The sequence below is a fragment of the Tenrec ecaudatus genome, chromosome 1 (assembly GCF_050624435.1).
Source record: "Tenrec ecaudatus isolate mTenEca1 chromosome 1, mTenEca1.hap1, whole genome shotgun sequence".
NCBI classification, from domain to species: Eukaryota; Metazoa; Chordata; class Mammalia; order Afrosoricida; family Tenrecidae; genus Tenrec; species Tenrec ecaudatus.
This window is the reverse complement of record NC_134530.1, coordinates 43,091,741-43,109,321: the sequence shown is the minus strand read 5'-3', so window position 1 is coordinate 43,109,321 and position 17,581 is coordinate 43,091,741. Positions and strand designations below refer to the sequence as shown.

The window sequence follows — 17,581 nt, the reverse complement described above, 5'->3', positions numbered from 1 at the left end:
CACATGTATATGCGTCTCAGTGTTGGGCTATGGACGTGTTGAGTCAGATCACATGTGTGCACACATGCACACACCTCATCAGAAGCTATTCAGCACCCCCTGGCCCGGCTGTTAAATGCCAGTAGCCCCTCTGGGGCACTGTGACAACCCCCATGCCACTGCACATTTCCAGGGAATCCAGGGTGGAGCAGGGTCAAATGCAGGGCTGTAATCTCTACCTGAGTGTCCTGAGGCCAGTGTGACAAAGAGTGTGCCCCAAGGACCTCCCTAGAACTTGTAATGTCACCCATTGTCATCCCTCCTGTGCTGGGAGCACAAGGACAGAGGGCCAGTCTCTGGAACAGAATGCTGGTTGGGGACAGAACCATCTGCAGAGGCTCCTGTCAGAGGGAGCTGGGTCTGCTGCTGGGACGCAGCAGAGGTGGGGCTCCAGGGGACAGTAAGTAGATGGCACTGAGGAAGGAGCGCCTTTGTCTGAGGGCCCAGGTGGCTCAGAGAGGAGGCTGGGGCCACCACCAGCATCCTCACTGGCCTGTGCCGAAGGCCTCTCAGACCCATACAACGGAGTTAAGCATGCCCACCCCACATGGCAACCGCGTGCCATCCTTTTGCCCGTTTGAAAACCCACTGTTGGCAGAGTTCAGCCCCAGGATGCCAGATTGATGATGCAATTCTTCAGCGTTTTCCCCACCTTGAGACTCCCCTCAGGACACCCCGACACTCTCTCCTTTGTCAGCTGGTGATTCAGTGGCCGGCACAGAAAGGGTGGGGACAGGAACTGGCTGGACCCGAGGGGGCTGGGATGAGTCAGGGGCTGACTGGTGGTATTTTCAGCATTGGCGTCACCAGCGGGCATGGAAGAGGCCAGGGAACTTTGGGCCATGACTCATTTCTGCTTGTCATTGTCTGCTAAAACCTGTCCCCACGTCACCTGGGACAGGCTTCCACTGTGGAAGGACCAGAGCCCAGTGTGGAAGGCCTGGCCACTCTCACTGCCCCGGCTGGTAGATGCGCCCCCTCCCTTCAGCCTCCTTGGTAGCATTCAGCCACCTCCTTCTTGTGGTTTGGTCCCTGTCCCTTGAAGCTGTCAGAGGCTCCTCTGTCCCACCCCTGGTAGCTCTGAGACCACCGCGCACAAGGGCCTGGGTGGCAGCTCTGGGTTGTTTTCCCTGGGAAAATCCAGGCTGGGGACAGAGGTCAAGCCAAAGGCTCAAAGCGTTGTAACTTATCCTTTCTAGAGGCAACCTGTGACACCAGTCATGGCCAGGGACAGCAGATCACAGGGACAACCCTCCCCACCCCCCCGCCCTTCCTGCTCTACTTGCTGGTGAAAAGCCACCTAGGACCTGGTGGCCTGCCAAGGGAGGCCTTAGAGGATTACCATCTCTCCCCACCCCAGCGCTTCCCCGGCAAAGGGCTTTATTGAACCAGGACAGCATCATTGACTCCTACGCTCTTGTAACTTCATGCAAATGTCATTATGCTTTCAGGATCTCGGAGGGTTGGGGGAGGGGAGGGCTGTATAAGAACACTTCAAAAATTCATGGGAAAATTGAATTATAAGGTAATGGCAGTTTTCCATGAACTTGCTGAAGCCCCCACGTATTCCACACACGGTAGAACAGTCTTTGCTGCGTGGATGTGTGCGGCGGCATTCAGGGAGGCAGGATGGTCCCACCAGTCAGCTGTTGATCCCAGTGCTATGACAGACCAGGCCAGCCCTGACCCCTGGGGGCTACAACACATACTTTCATGGTCGGGGTCTATAGGCCGATCAGGGATGGGCATTGTGTCTGGGCCCAGACTGAGTGGGCTTGCTCATGGCCACAGACCAGGCTTGGGCCGGAGACTATGTGTCTGGGCAGCGGCTACCCAGAGCCCTACGTGTCCGAGGTAGGTCACTAACATACCAGAGCCAAGCCCAGTCAGGCTGCACAGCGCAGTTTAAGACCGCTGCTCATAGCACCTTCACGAACATTTTGTATGAGTTATTCGTTGCCGGGACAGAAAGAAAAAGCGAAAACCTCTCCAGACCTGTTGTTACACCATCAAGTCCACTCCGAGTCAGGGTGACCTCGTGCACAGCAGAACAGAGCCCTGCCATCTGCCACCGCCACCACCACCACTGCCATCTTCACCGTCATGGGTATGTCTGGCCACTGTGCACTGGAGTCCCGTCTAACCTAGCAGGCTCATGGTTTAAACACAAGGGGGCCTTCAGAAAGTTCATGGAAGCATTCGTCCTCTTTTCATCTCATTGCTCCAAAATCCTGAAGCCCCCTGTAGTGTGCAGGGTTTTGTTGGCTAAGCGTTGGAAATCTATCGCCAGGCCTTTCTTCTTAGTCTCTCTCAGCCGGGGCACTGCGGACTCATGTCCTCATTGGAAACCCTGCTGGGCTGGAATTTGAGCACAGGTGGGATAGCGCTCAGCATCACAGCGACATACAAGCCACCACAGGACAGCACGCCGACGACGGGAGGCAGGCTCCTCACAGCACGCCGACGACGGGAGGCAGGCTCCTCACACCGTGACTGATTGTCCCCGGAACTCTGTGGGTCTGTTACCAGAGACTCCAAACCCACTGCCACGAGTCCATTCTAACGCATCATGACTTCATATAGGGTTTGCGAGACCATAGGTCTTTACGAGCGTGGACAGCTCATCTTTCTCCTGTGGGGCTCCTGTGGTTGGCAACCCAGCGCCTAGCCCATAGCGCCGCGTGTTCTGACCGCCTCCCTCGTGCAGTGGAGATTGGAAGGCAGCAGGGATGACCAGAGGGTCCAGGTTGCCCTGGCTGATGTCTCTGGCAGCGGGTGTTCGCTGTGGATCTTCAAGCCTCGGTCCTCGTCCAGATGCCTGACTGACCCCCTTCCATGGGGACCCTGGAGCCAGAGTGAACTCGGCTAAAGTCTCACAGCGTTGCTTCCGCCATGTTCCGTGGGGACAAAGCCTGGCCAGATGCCAGGCGGAGGATTCAGGGGGAAACACTCTCCTCTGGATGGGATGAGCAGCAAAGCATTTGTTGTTCTCATGACTCTTCTGCCGGTGCCATTGGATAAAGCAAGTACTGGCCCATCAGACAGCAGGGCCGTGCACTCTGCCCCCGGTGGAGAGCCCAGCAATACCCCGAACCCTCCCAGTGGGCTCAGGGGATGAGCATGGACTTGGGAGTCAGCATCCTGGCTCGGCCTCTCTGTAGCTGCGTGACCTCTACGGGCACCCATTTCCCATTTGCAATGGGATATTCATGTCACCCTCCTCACTGGGTGAGAGAGCACAGAGCTCAGGTAGGGGTGCTGGGCTGGGTCTTGGTACAAACCAGCTGCCACTGAGTTTGCCGCGCGACCCCGTAAGTGTCAGAGGAGACCCGTGCTCCATAGCTAGATGTGGGGACGTAGGCCCAAGGCACTGCTCAGTGAACTTGAACCGCCAGTCTTTGCCTGTACCTCGGCCAAGTGCATTAACTTGACCCACACACCTCCCAGGGAGCCCTGGCTCTTGGTAAACATTCCACATGGCCTCTTACCCCCGACTCGTCCTTGTGCCAGCGGGTTGCAGGCCGCACTGCCCCTGCTGTGGAGGGGTGGCTGCAGCATCTCCCGGCTCTGGATACTCGCTTCTCACTGTCATCCTCTGTGCGGACATCCTCCTGCCCCTTTTGTCGTCATCGTCCCTCCAGCCCATGCAGCTGGCCGTCTGCCAAGCTCCCTACCACCTCCAGTGATGTGGGTTTATTCATAGAACCGCTTCCTCATTTGGAGGCGAAGACACGGCTTCAGCTCCAATTAGCAGAAATTACATGTTAACTTCAGACCGTTAATACGAGCCCGGGCCTCCATTCCCCTACAGAGCAAATTGAATTAATTACCACGAAGCGTTTAGCCCTGGCAGTCGGAAGTGAGGGCCACATCAGCCGCCTCCAGAATGCTGGCTGGGAGCTGGCGGGAGTAAAGGGAGAGGTAGGGGTCCCTCGGGGTCCCCACCACAGTCTCTTGGGTGCTGGTTCTCGTGGGAGCCCCCTTCCCAAATCCTTCCTGGCCGCTGCTCCGCCCACTGCTTCACAGGCCACCTTGAGCACTTGGGCTTTGTCGCAATGTCTACATCAGTGTGGAAGAGCAAGACCCTCCCAGCAATGAGTCAGTACAAGTGGCTGCAACAATGGGCAGAAACATGGCACCCATACCTGGGTGGCACAGGACCGGGCAGTGTGCGTTCTCTTGCCATAGGGTCCCTGGGCACCAGAACCAACTTGATGGCAGCTAACCGTGGCTGTGAGATCTAAATGCAATAGTGACTAAATACTTGGCATATAATAAGAGCCCAGTAATACTTGGAAAGGGGCTCTGGAGGTACAGTCATTCTGTGCTTGGCTGCTAACCAAAGATGGGTAGTTCAAATCCACATGCTGTTCCACAGGAGCAAAATGAGACAATCCGCTTCGATCAAGATTACAACAAACAATTTGTTGCTACCCCATAGTTCTGACTCAGGGCAGCCCTGTAGTTCAGGGTAGAACTGCCCCTGTGGGTCTCCAGGGTGGTCACACTTTACGGGATTAGAGAGCCTGGCCTTTCTCCTGCAGCGTGCCGGTTGGTTGCAAACTACTGACCTTGTGGTTAGCAGCCCAACACGTAACCACTATGCTACCAAAGCTCTATCCAGATAACAGCTTTGGAAACCCTATGGGGCAGTTCTACCTTGTAGGGTCAATATGAGTTAGAATCAACTCGACAGCAGTGAGTTTGGATTTGAATACTTTCAGAGCAATCTTAACATGCCAGGAACTGTGGAAGCTTAATAACTGGGGACATTGGTGGTCCGTGGTAGAATTCCCCACCTTCCATGCATGAGCTCCAAATCTGCTTTCCAGCCAGCGTCCCGCATGCTCAACCACCGGCCATCTGTCCGCAGGGCGTTATAGCGGCTGCCGTGCTGAACAGGTTTCAGCAGAACCTCCACATAGAGATGGGCTTGGAGGTAAGGCCTCGTGACCGACTTGTGAAAACCAGCCGGGGCAAGCCCAGTGGGTTGCAGCCCTGTGGGCCGCAGCAGTCCGTCTGCAGCCAATCCCGGGAATGGCGTGAGACTGGGCAGTGTTTGGTTCTGTCTTGCCTGGGGTTTTTGTCACTCGTTGGGAGCCAACTCCAAGGCAACAGTTATCAACAACAGCACGGCAGATGCAGTCCCTGGCGGATGCACATGTGCTCGACTGCTAGCACAAGGTTGGAGGTTCAAATCCACCAGGAAGTGCCTTCCGACCAACCAGCCAGTGAAAGCTGATAGAGCACAGCCCTACTCGAACCCACACAGGCACCCTGCGTCACCACCACCTGGACAGCAGGGACAGCATGGCGTCGGGTAGCCTGCAGCCCCCACATGCACAGCAGGGCCCATGGGCCTAGTGGAAGGGAAGCCTGCCCTCCCTCTCTCCCTCCCCTCCTCCCTTCCTGCCCTCCCCTTGGCATTGCCACCTTCTACCCCCTTCCTTAGCAACCCCTCCCAAGTCTTTGCCAGGAGTTAGTTCTGGAGTGTCTCCAAGTCTCCAGCTGGCTCAGCTCCTCCATGAATCATTCCCCCTGGGCTGGCCCGGAGTCTAATTCCTTCCAGTTCACTGTCTCCTCTCTGGCGGCCCTGCTTGTTGCACACTGTTAATCGGCGCACAAGGAGGCCTCTCCTAATTGCGAGCAACCTTCATTATCTGAGTGCAGGTGGTGAGGGGAAGGGCAGGACTGGCCTGCATTTGAATCCCCCCTTTGTTTCCTGGAGACCTAAGAATACAGCAGTAAAATCCCAGGGAGTCCATCAGAGCCCAGAATCCTTCAGCCAGCCTCGCCGCCCGCCCTGCCTAAGTGTAGCACCCTGCCTTAGCGCTCCCGCAAGCAAAGCTTCTGTAGAGCCGTGGATCTCTACCTTCCTCACGCCACCACCCCGTCACAGTTCATGTGGTGCTGACCCCCAACCATCACATTATTCTCGTTGCTACTTCATCACTGTCATTTTGCTACTGTGATGAATCAGACGACCCCCGTCAAAAGGTCGTTTGACCCCCCCCAAGGGGGTCGCGACCCACAGGTTGAGAACCGCTGTTCTAGCGTCAACCCCCCCCCTTCACAGCTTCATCCCCTTTCCTGCTGAAGTTGCTACTTTAGGGATAGGCCACCAGTCACCAGGCTGTGTGCCCCTCACAGCCTGGCCCGCCCTCCCCTCAAGTTCAGTGTGGAAGCAGGGATCTTGTCTGAATGACCTCTGTGCCTTCTGTACCGTCATAAAGCCGACAGCGTGAATGCCCCAACACTAAATCGCACATGAAGACCAACAGAGCAGTCACGCGGTATCGGTCAGGACAGCTCGATTGCGCCGCTGTGACAAACACCACCTTAGGGGCAGGATGCTACAGAGCATACTTCCCATCATTCTACCTGTCCCCAGCGACTCGGCGGGGGCCTCTGCTCATTGTAGCCCCTCGGGAGACCCATAGCAAATGGAAGGTCCACCTCCACATGTGGTCTATCAGTCAGTTCGGTATCCGCTGGCTGCTAATGCTTTCACCTGGAAGTCACACACACATCACTTTCGCCCACACTCCACTGGCCAAAGCAAAGAGCCCGGACATACCCGCCCGTCAGAGAGAGTCGGAGCAGAAATGTGCTCCTACCAGGTGCTGAGAAGTCAGGGAGCCAGAAGTGTTTGGTGAACAAGCACCAGCAGCTGCCACCCACATTGTATTCCCAGAGCCCGTGCGAGGGCCCCGTGGGTCCATGAGACAGCAATAAGCAGCCGTTTCCACTTCCTGCACACATCCTAGAAGTTCACACTCCCTTAGCAGCTGGCAGACTCTAATTGGATTCTGGTGTCTGTGGTTAATTCTCAGCCCTCCCTCCGCCAGACTCTTCTGGCTCAGTTTCTTTATCTACAAAATGGGACCTTTCCCATCTGCTCCACCCGTGTCTCCGGGAAGCGGCCCACGCAGCATGGAGGGTAGACGTACACTGGATGGAAAGCCAGAGAGGGCCCAGCCTGCACGTGCTGGGTGAGGGCACAGGCGCTCAGCCAAGGGCCTCCACACAGACTGAGGCAGGGATGGGCCCCGCGTGGTACCCTCCAAGGTCAGTGCAGAGCCCTGGGTCCAGGCTGGCAAGGCCCAAGTCCAGCCAAAGCATTGGGCCCTTTGGCAGCTGTGACTCCAGACCATGCCCAGTGCCCAGAGAACCGATGACCCGATGAAACACCTGGGGCGCTCGGCGCTGCCCCCACATGTAATGACGACGAGAGGCCCAGGAACAGCCATAGGGATGCGGCTGTGGGTAGCGGCCACCAAATCGACCTTTGGTTTATGGCAATGCCACGCACAACACAACAACACACTGCCCAGGCCCCTGTCATCAATTATGGGTCGGACTATCATGACCCCCAGGGATTTTGTTGGCAGGCTCTTGGAAGTAGATCCCCAGGCCTTTCGCCGCCGCCCACCCTAATCTGGATGCTCTCAAACCTGCTAAAGCTTCATAACAAGACACAAGCCTCTACCAGCAGACAGATGGTGGCTGCCAGGAGGGGTATTGACTGGGACTCAAACCAAGGTCTCCCACCGGGAAGGCATGACTCCTGCCACAGAACCATGGCTGTCACCATAGGAACCATGCTGCCCTGTGGTGAGGCCCATGCTCAGCCAGGTTTTTGCTTGGGTTTTACATACATTCCCCAACCCTGCACAACCCCTGCCCCACTCTTCACATGCAGCAAGACTCAGAGCATGGCGGAGAACTTGACCTAGAACCAGGGCAGTGACACAGCCCTCCCAGGCTCCCGAGCTCCTGCTGTGTGGTGGGTCCTCATCTCCTTCTGGCTGCTTCTAAATGAGATGCTTTCACCCCTCACAGTGCCCCAGAGCAGCTCTTCCTAACAGGTCTGCCTGTGTTCACTCAGCACCCTGGTAGTGCAATGGTTAAGCACTCAGCCGCCACCAGAAGGTTGGCCGAAACCAGCCCAGCGCACCACAGGAGAAAGGCCTGGCCATCTGCCCCCATGAAGGTTTATAGCCCAGGAAAGCCTGTCGGGCACTTATGCCTGTTCTGTACAATGGATGGGAATCAGAGTCAGCAAGGCAACATCCCACAGCAATGACACAACTAGGCTTTGGAGAGATGGTCAGGGGCAAGCCAGTACAGCCCCTGTCCTCTGTTGGGACAGACAGGGACATGAGTTGGGGTCTGGCAGTGAGGGCTGACAGCCACCCTGCAGTCAGGATTGTTAGCCCCCTTTTACAGCTACTGAAGTGGAGGCTTAGCAGGAGGCAGAGCCTTGCCCACAGGGGTCCACTAGAATGCCATCGGCAAGTTCCTGAGATTTCCATCAAGTGCCCTGGTGGCAGTCATGGTCATGCGTTGGGCTGCTAACCATGAGGTTAGCAATTCAAAACCACCAGCTGCTCCTAGAGTAGCAGTTCTCAACCTGGGGTCGTGACCCCTTTAGGGGTCAAATAACCCTTTCACAGGGGTCGCCTGATTCATACCAGTAGCAAAATTATAGTGATGAAGTAGCAGCGAAAATAATTTTATGGTTGGGGGGTCACCACCGCATGAGGAACTGCATGAAAGGGTCACAGCATTAGGAAGGTTGAGAACCACTGACCTAGGGAGAAAGATGGGGCTTTCTACTCTCATTGTGCTGTCCCACTGACCCGGCCCCTGGCAGAGTCTTTCCGGCCCCAGCAACAGGTGAGGGTTGGGGTGGTGGCCCCGACTGTCAGCAGGGACCACCATCTGTGCGCTCACAGAGAGCTTCCAGACCCCAGGATCACCGCCGACATTTCATTGTTTCTGTGCTTGCTTAAGAAAGACCTTTGAAAATTGAGATGTCAGGAAGCAACCTCTAGTTAAGCTGACTCATGGTAGCCAGCTGAGCCAGAAAATGGCCACTTGGGCCAAGAAATCAATTCCTGTTTCCGTTAATGGATGTGTTTCTCCTCCAGCTCGCTCCAAAAGGACTGGAAGGGAATTCACGTAAGGCGCAATGTATTATAGCGCCTGCCCCGTGGTTGAGACACCGCATGACGAGCCAGGCTGGTCTGTCGGTGATACAAGCAGCAAATCTAAGGCTCCACGGCCTGCTGCTCCCTGGTTGACCGAGCCCTTCCTGAGCCCCATACCCGCCCCATCGGTAACCTGGCTCGATGTGACGACCATTCCTCGGGAGGCATTGAGGCAACCAGCTCAGAAGTCAGCATCCTCTCTGACTAGAAAGAAAGAACTGGACTGAGATTCGAGAGATCTGACTTCAAATCCCAACTCGGCTAGTTACTGCCTGTGTGCCCTGAGGCCAGTCACCTCATCTCTCTGAGCTGCAGGCTGGTAAAGTTAGGGTGCTGATGGCTCTCGTGGTTGCTCTTCCCTGCCCTACGGAGTCGCCACGAGTCAGAGTCGACTCGATGGCTTGAGTTGGGGTGTTTACTATTATGTATGATCATTATCATTAAGTACTTCCTATGTGCCAGGCACTATATAAGAACTTTACATATTTTCTCATTTACTGCACAAACAGCCTCAGATACAGGTGTTGATGGTCCCATTTTGCCTACGAGGAGACTGAGGGCAGGATCTGTGTCTGTTGTGCTCACTCTGACGTCACCGGCAGCGGTGCTCTGACATCGTCAGCAGCCGCATCACTAGGGTTGGTGTCACCCCGTGCAGGACCTCATGATGTCACACCCCACGCCCACGGACCTTCTCCCAGACCAGACCAGACAGAAGCCTTAGTCATACTTACTATCAATTTTAATCACAGAATAACAAAGGGTATAGTCGTACATTGCTCAAATGGAGTATTTCTTAAACTATGTGAATCTCAGCAAAAGTGTTTCGTTGAACACATCCCCAAACCCAGTTCCAATTCGTAACAATCCCCTAGAGGGGTTTCCAAGGCTGTACGTCTTCAAGGGGACAGACAGCCTCCTCTCTTTCCCTTGGAGCCGCTGGTGGGCATTTGTCACCTAAGGCCTTATGGTTAGCAGGAAGTGCCTGCCTAAGCTCTGGAGCCCCCAGAGCAGCTTGCTGGGTGCATTAAAGGTTGAAAGCGTCATGAGCTGGGACTTGGCCTTTCCTGTGTACTGACACACGAGAAGTGCAGTCCAGGAGCCCTGGTGGCATTAGGGACTAAGTGTTGGTCTGTTAACCGCAAAGCTGCTGGTTCAACTCCCCCAGCTACTGTGGGGGAGAAAGATGACAGCCTGCTCCCATAAAGATTTACAGTTTGGGAAATTCTATATGAGGTCACAATGAGTCGGGATTGAGTCATTGGCCAGGGGGAAGCTGGACTTTTGAAAAATGCCTTCAGTTTTTGTAACTAATTTCAGGGATAGTTTTATAAGACATGATGCCTTTCTACTGAAACACTCCGTGGAATTTTTTTAAATCATTTTGTTGGGAGCTCATACAACTTTTATCACAATCCGTACACCCATCTGTTGTGTCAAGCACACTTGTATATTTGTTGCCATCATCATTTTCAAAACATTTTCTTTCTACTTGAGCCCTTGCTATCAGCTTCTCATTTCTCCCCTCCCTCATGAACCCTTATAATGTATCAATTATTCTTATTTTTTCATGTCTTACACTGACCAAAGTCCCTTTCACCCATTATTATAGGCTGTCATTTCAATGCCACACCCCCTGAGAGTGTCACCTAATACAGTCACACCCCGTGACACCGCTGGTCACCCACACCCACCATGTGACTTGGCACCGAGGCAAGGCCAGCAGTCTACATACAGTGGTCCAGGAACTGATGCTGTCAGACACCAGGGCATCGACTCTGACTCTGAGCAATCCCATGTGACAGAGCAGGGCTGCCCCCGCGGCCTCTGGGCAGATGGCTGGGTCTTTCTCACAAAGCACCGCTGTGAGGATGTGAACCACCAACCTGCCTCTTGATAGGCTGGGCGAGGCAGTGTGTGCTTGCTGCGGCGGAGTCAGCCTCCGGTATATGAGCAGCGCTCTCTCCCAGACGGATGTTCCCTAGGCTGTAGTACGCATCGCCCTGGAGTGCCACAATCAGCCGTGACAACCGTGGCTCCGCCCAGCACCAGCACTGCTTCTCCCCCTCCCACGGGCTGGCCGCAAACCCCTAGGGCCCACTAGTTACAGGCAACCACTAATTATGTCCACTTAACTTCGGGGGCCCTGGTCGGAGCCTGCTGGCACCTACCAACAGCAGCGACCCGAGGGTCCTGGATGCGTTGCAGGATAGAGAAGATAACAAGGTTGAAGTGCTCACCATGCAGCCTGTTGGTGTTAGGAGGTGCCCTCAATCATTTCTGAGCCCTTGTGAGCCTACTATGTACAACAGCACAGCACGCAGCTCGGTCCTGCACCAACGTCGCCATGGTTGTACTTGAGCCCACTGTGACAGTCCACCTCTTTAAGGGGATTCCTCCTTTTCACTGCCCCTCACACACCCAAGCACGGTGTCCTTCTCCAGGGACTAGTCTCTCCGGGTAGCATGTACAAAGTATGTGAGATGAAGTCTCGCCATCCGTGGTTCTGAGTTGTAACTACCTGGCTGGACTTGCTCCGAGACACATTTGTTAGTCCGTCTGGCAGTCCGTGGTATTTCCGGGATTCGTCACCAGCACGCAGCTTCCAGAAAACCAACCTCCTTGCCATCGCATCAAACGCTGACTCTCAGCGGCACCCTGTGGGTTTCCAAGCCTGTAACTGTTTACAGGAATAGAAAGCCCAGTGTTTCTCCCTCAGAGCTGCTGGTGGTTTCGAACTACCAACCATTCAGATCTCGGCCCGACACGTCACCACTACACCACCAGGGCTCCTTTAGCAAGCACATGGTCAGTGCTCCATGGTTGGCTACGGTCATTAGACAGCAAGTGGTCTCGGATTTCAGACACTGCCATCGAGTCAGCCTCTGCAATGGTGACCTCCTGGCCAACAGAAGGAGGCACCGGTCCCGTGGTAGTCACAGAGCAAATGGTTGTGATCCATAAAGCTCCCATTGGTGCTGTTTAGAAGCAGGGATTCGTGCCTTTCCTCTTAATCCGTCTTAGTCCAGAAGCTCCGCTGAAACCTGTTCAGCATCATCATGACACACAACCCTCCCCTGACAGACAGAGGCAGCCGTGCATGAGGAACACTGACTGGGAATCAAACCCGAGTGTCTTACATGGAAAGCAAGAATTCCTTCGGCACTGACCACCTCGTTTAGTTATTAGTTGAGTCTCCAAAAGGCACTTCAGGATCATCTTGGGGTCGGAACCATGGACCTCAGTTCTGGCTTTCATCCTACGAACATTTGAAACCCTGGACTCCTGAGGGACCATGCTTGCTGGAAGAGGGGGAGAACTTGAAGCCCTGGCAGATGGAGACCGAGGCTCGCAGCCTGCAGCATGGGATGCAACTCAATGTACAGAAGACCAAGAGCCTCGCGCCTGGACCAATAGGTAACATCATGATAAACTGAGAAAAGCTTGACGTTGTCAAGGATTTTTGTCTTGCCTGCATCTACAGGTGGCGCTCCTGGAAGCAACAGTCAAGAAATGACACATTGCGTTGGGTCAGTCTGCTGCACAGGATCTCTTTAAGGCATTGAAAAGCAAAGATGTTACTTTGACGACTAAGGTGGGCCTGATCCAAGCCATGGTATTTTCAATTGCCTCTTGCGCTTGTGAAAGCTGGACATTGAATAGGGAAGAGCAAAGAATGATGGTGGTGTGGGAAAATGTTAAAAATACCACGGGCTGCCAAAAGAACCAACAAATCTGCCTTGGAACAAGAGCAACCAACATGCTCCTTAGAGGCGAGGACGGGTAGACCTCATCTCACATACTTTGGATGCTCGGTTAGGAGAGGCCAGTCCCTGGAAAAGGCCATCATACTTGGTAAAGTGGAGGGGCAGTGAAAGATAGGACAGCCCCCAACAAGATGGAGTGACACATTGCCTGCAACAATGGACTCAGGCATAAGGACAAGTGTGAGCGTGGTGCAGATCCGGGCGGCATTTCATCGCATTGTACACAGCGTGACTGAGAGTCTGAACCAACTCTAGGCAGCAGCCAGCTCAGGGTTCCAGGAGCTGTTGAGATCGTCTGGCCCAAGTGTCCACATACTATAGGGAGCCTTTGGTATTGCTCATTAGAGATGTTCTCTAGCTTCTGCTGACTTGCTTCTAGTGACGGAAAGCTTACTACTGTGCAGAGGGCTTTTTATAACCTAGGAGCCAATCATTTTAATGAGTCAATCACTTCTACGTTACGGGGCATCAGGCCCTGCCCAGAGACCCAGCAGGTTAAGTTTGCTGGTGTTTGAAGATGCATTGATGTCATCCAGGAAGGCCACTGGTGACCCAGACAGCCCAGCATGTCCCCAAGTCTAGTCCTGGGCTTTTTAAAAACATGGTTTCATGCACTTTTTTGCACCCAGAGGTGATCAGAGCCCCATAAACCAAGTTCACAAGAGCCAGTAGGAAAGCTGACTGTCGATTTGTTTAGGTCCACTGAGAACTCTTACTCCTCTGCAGATGGAGTGGAATTCACACTCCATGTCCAACCCCTGGGGAAACAGATTATCTACCCAAGGTTCAAGGTGAGCCTGGGATGGAGGTGGACAATCTGGCAACAGGGAACCCAGACAGCATGGAGAGAGCCCCCATCAGGTGACTCAGTCTGGATGCACATGGGGGCCCTGTGCTGGGCCAGCAGTAACCCGAGACTCCAGGCCCAGCCGTGAAGGAACTGGAAGAAGCAAACACCCCAGAGAATCGTTAATTTGCATATGAATGAGCCATCTCTCTGTTCACAGCACTTCTGTCCCAGGAACACTGGGGTGGTTTTATTGTACTTTGTTTTCTGAAGATTCTCTCGATCACCAAGTGTGTACAGCTGGTATTGGCACAACTATGATCTTGTAGCCAATAGCCAGGCCAACTGCCTGCCGAATGCAGAGCCGAAGCGAAGAATATTCCTTTAAAAGAAGACAACGACGACAGTTACCTGAATAACCAGAGAAGACCTTTCCAGAGGCGGGCAGGCTCGGGCCTGTGGATCACTGTGCACCCCACACGTGGTGCTTGGATGACAGAGCCTGGGTTGGGGGATTAAGAATCCATAGCCTTGCTGCCCTGCGCGCACACACACACACACACACACCACCACCACCACCACGACGTCCCTCTGACCTTTCTAGTCTCTAGCATCTTCTCCCTTGCTCTTGCATCTTTGCTTCATTTGCTTCCTCAGCCATCCCCGGCCCCTTGCTCCAAAGATAGGCAGCCGTTCAGGAAATGCAGCCACAGATGCACCCAGGCACGGATGAGTGTAAAACATCAGGGCCTGGAGAAACTCGCTTTGCATGGAAGGTGCCATCCCAGTAGGGAGTTCAGGGCACGGTAGCAGCACTGAAGCGGAGTAGCTGGAATGTGACAGCCGTGTCCTCAGGGCTGGACTCCGTCCGGGTCAGCCACTTCCTAGCTGAGCAGTCTCTGTGTCTCACGCTCCTCACCTGTGAAATGGGTCTAGTGGTGCTTTCTTCTTAGGACGAATAAAAGGATTCATTGGCATCAGAGACATAAAGCACTTAGCAGAATGGCTGGCAAGCAGTAGGCATTAGGGAACCACTGTCAGTATCCTCGTGATCCGGTATCTTTACCTATGACTGCTCAGCTGAAATTGCACCGTGAACTGAGCTCTCTAGTCATCAAAGCGAAAGCACTTGGCACATCAGTGAGGGGATGTGGATGCCACCGCTCCTGGGTACCAAGCCAGCCCTTTCTCCCCTTCAGTTGGACAGATTCTGGCTGAGCTTGGCACCCACACCTTTTAGGAGCTAAGCTCACAGATTCCAGTCTAATTAGCCATCAGAGCATTGATTCTTTCTGCCTGTGACTAGATAGGTCGGACCGGGGGTTACAAACCTGGAACCGTGCTGAGAACAGCTGAGCTTGTGAATCATCCAGATGAAATGCCCGCTAATTACACAGAGACGTGCCTGCAGCCCGGGCAACTTTGGAAACTTAGATGGAAGCTAATTATCTCTTCAGCTCTGGTGAACACCTGGGCCTGTGGAAGTCAGCTAAGGAAGCAACCGGTCTCCAGTTGGAGCTTCACGTGGAGGGTTGTGCACTCTGTCTTTTCCCAGCTGCTGTTGGACTTCTGTCGCCGGCTCAGGCATGGTAGCAGATCGTGCCATTTCCGGTTTTACAGCCGGGAAGCCCCAAGCCCAGGGAGGTTAGGTGGCTTGCCCAAAGGCACACAAGTGGTAATCCACAAAGCTGGGGCTGTAATCCAGCTACATCTGACTATAGGCTGTTTCTTAACTGACCCTTTTGTGCTGCCTCCGAAGATAAGCTGCAGAGGCCTGCAGGCACCATGATTGAGTGCTGGGTTGCTAATGGAAAGGTTGTTGGTTCAAACCACCCAGTGGCTCCATGAGAGAACAACCTGGTGGTTTGGTAGCTCCCTTGAGATTAGCCGAGAAAACCCTGCCGGGCAGTTCTGCTCGGCCCCCCTGGGGTCACCGTGAGTCGGAAGCCCCAGGACAGAATCCAGTAACAAAAAAACAAGTTTACCACCCTCAAAAGGCTTGTGACTTAGTAAGAAAAGAAGATAGCCCAGGACCCTCTGGGGTGTGGCCGGTCCACCGCTCGAGGGCACGTCCTTCCTGGAATCTCCTAGGACAGAGCCTAAGAAGACCTGCTGCCGCCCATAGTTAGGCTTTCAGCTGCCAAAAAGGTGGATGGTTCAAATCCACCCCGGGCTCCATAGGAGTAAGGTGTGGGGGTTGGCTCCTATAGAGAGTATGACTCAGAAACCCTATGGCCCCCGTTCTACTCGGTCACGTGGGGTCACTGTGAGTCTGAACCAACCCCGCAGCCCTTCACCACCACCAGCAGCAGAGCCTGCCCTGGAGACATCACTGTGTGTCTGTGGTGACCATGAAGAAGGGCCAGCTCCTGGCTCCCAGGGGTTCCTCCCAGCTGAGCACCAGGTCTGCTCTCTGGGCAGGCGTCTCCTGACAGCCTTTCCTCGTTCCGGGCTGTGCAGAGCAGAGCAGCTGCCCCGCCCGGCTACGGCCGCCTTACGTGTTCATTTTACTCAATAAGCGTTGCATGGTTTGTGGAAACGAAAGCCCACACATAAATGGCATGCAGATAAAGCCCCTGGTCTAACTTTGGTTGTGGTGATGATGGCACCGCTCTTTTGTTTGGGGTCTGTTTAGTTACCGATTTTAGCATTTTCTTCGCTACTCTTTTTAGGTTTATGAAGACTTTATGGCGATTTTGTTGCCGCAACTCTCTTTAACGTGATTGAACTCAGTGCTGTGGTTCGGTGCCATCAGCAGGTTCTGACCCATAGTCATCCTGTGCACAGCAACGACACCCTGCCTGGGCCGGCACCCTCCCACAAGGGTCCCTGTACCGAGCCCATCGGTGTAGCCACTGGGCCCATCCATCAAGTCGAGGGCCTTCCTCTCGCTCACTGCCCTCCACTTTACACGCTGTCCTTCTCCAGGGACCGCTCTCTCCTGACAGCACGTATGTAAGAAGTCACTCCATCCCTGCCTCTGAGGGGCACTCTGGCCGTCCTTCCTCCAAGACAGATCAGTGTGTCCTTTGAGCCATCCAGGGCACTTCCCATATTCTTCTCCAGCTCCACAATTCAAGCGCACCCCTTCTTCCTCGGTCTTCTTGACTCGGTGTCTAACTTCCACCTGCCTCTGAGGCCAATGAAAATACCGATGCCTGGGTGAGAAATACTGCTTGGTGTGTCTTTGAAGCCACCGGGTGGTGAGACGGGTGATGGTGGAGCTAGAGCCGCCTTGGCGGACATTTGGGACATGGATTGACGCATTTGGCTGGTGGTGTAGGTGAAGACCATCGATGCTCCTGTGGACTGTCAGAACGACCAGATCTGTGTGAGAGGAAGGATGCCCGAAGGTCCATCTTTGGACACGTGATCAGGAGGGACCCGCCCCTGGAGAAGGTCAGCATGCTTGGCGTCACTGAAAACAGAAGAAGGTCCTGAGTGAAACAGTGTGACAGCAGCTGCCACGGACCCGCCATGGTGAGGATGGCGCAGGATCAGGCCGCTAGGAGTCAGAGCCGTCTTGAAGGCACCTAGCCACAACCGCCTTTCTGTAGCTGCATGTAAGTGTCAAGGAAGGAACGCGGCCATGCTGTACCAATCCGCAGCCTGCGGCTCTGTTTCTAAAGGACTTACCCAGTTAAGCTAACTTTCCTGTTGGGAAAACCGAGTTCGTGGCAGAATGGGTGCTGGAACTCTCCATCAAAAACAGAAAGCAATGCCACGCTCTGTGCACCCCCATCAGCTCTGTGTATCCCCCTGCCGGTTTAGCACATGTGCCAAGAATCATCAAAGCAAAGGGTCGTGTACCCTTGACCCCGAGCCCCTTCAGGATGTCGGTCTTCTAGCATCCGATCCTGCCAGCGTGTCTCATGAATCAGCCGAATCATAAATGTCCATCTCCGCCCCTGTATGTGCCTTGTTCTTAATATACAATTCCAGAAGATGCTGAGGTTGTCCAAACAAGTGCTGTAGCTGACGATTATATTGGATTC

At 54.2% G+C, this 17,581-nt stretch overlaps 1 protein-coding gene across 1 annotated transcript in view; it reads left to right on the top strand.

Annotated features, from left to right (window-relative positions):
* The window catches only part of TMCO4 (transmembrane and coiled-coil domains 4), a 90,822-nt gene that overhangs the window by 48,400 nt on the left and 24,841 nt on the right, over positions 1–17,581 (top strand). The window lies entirely within an intron of this gene.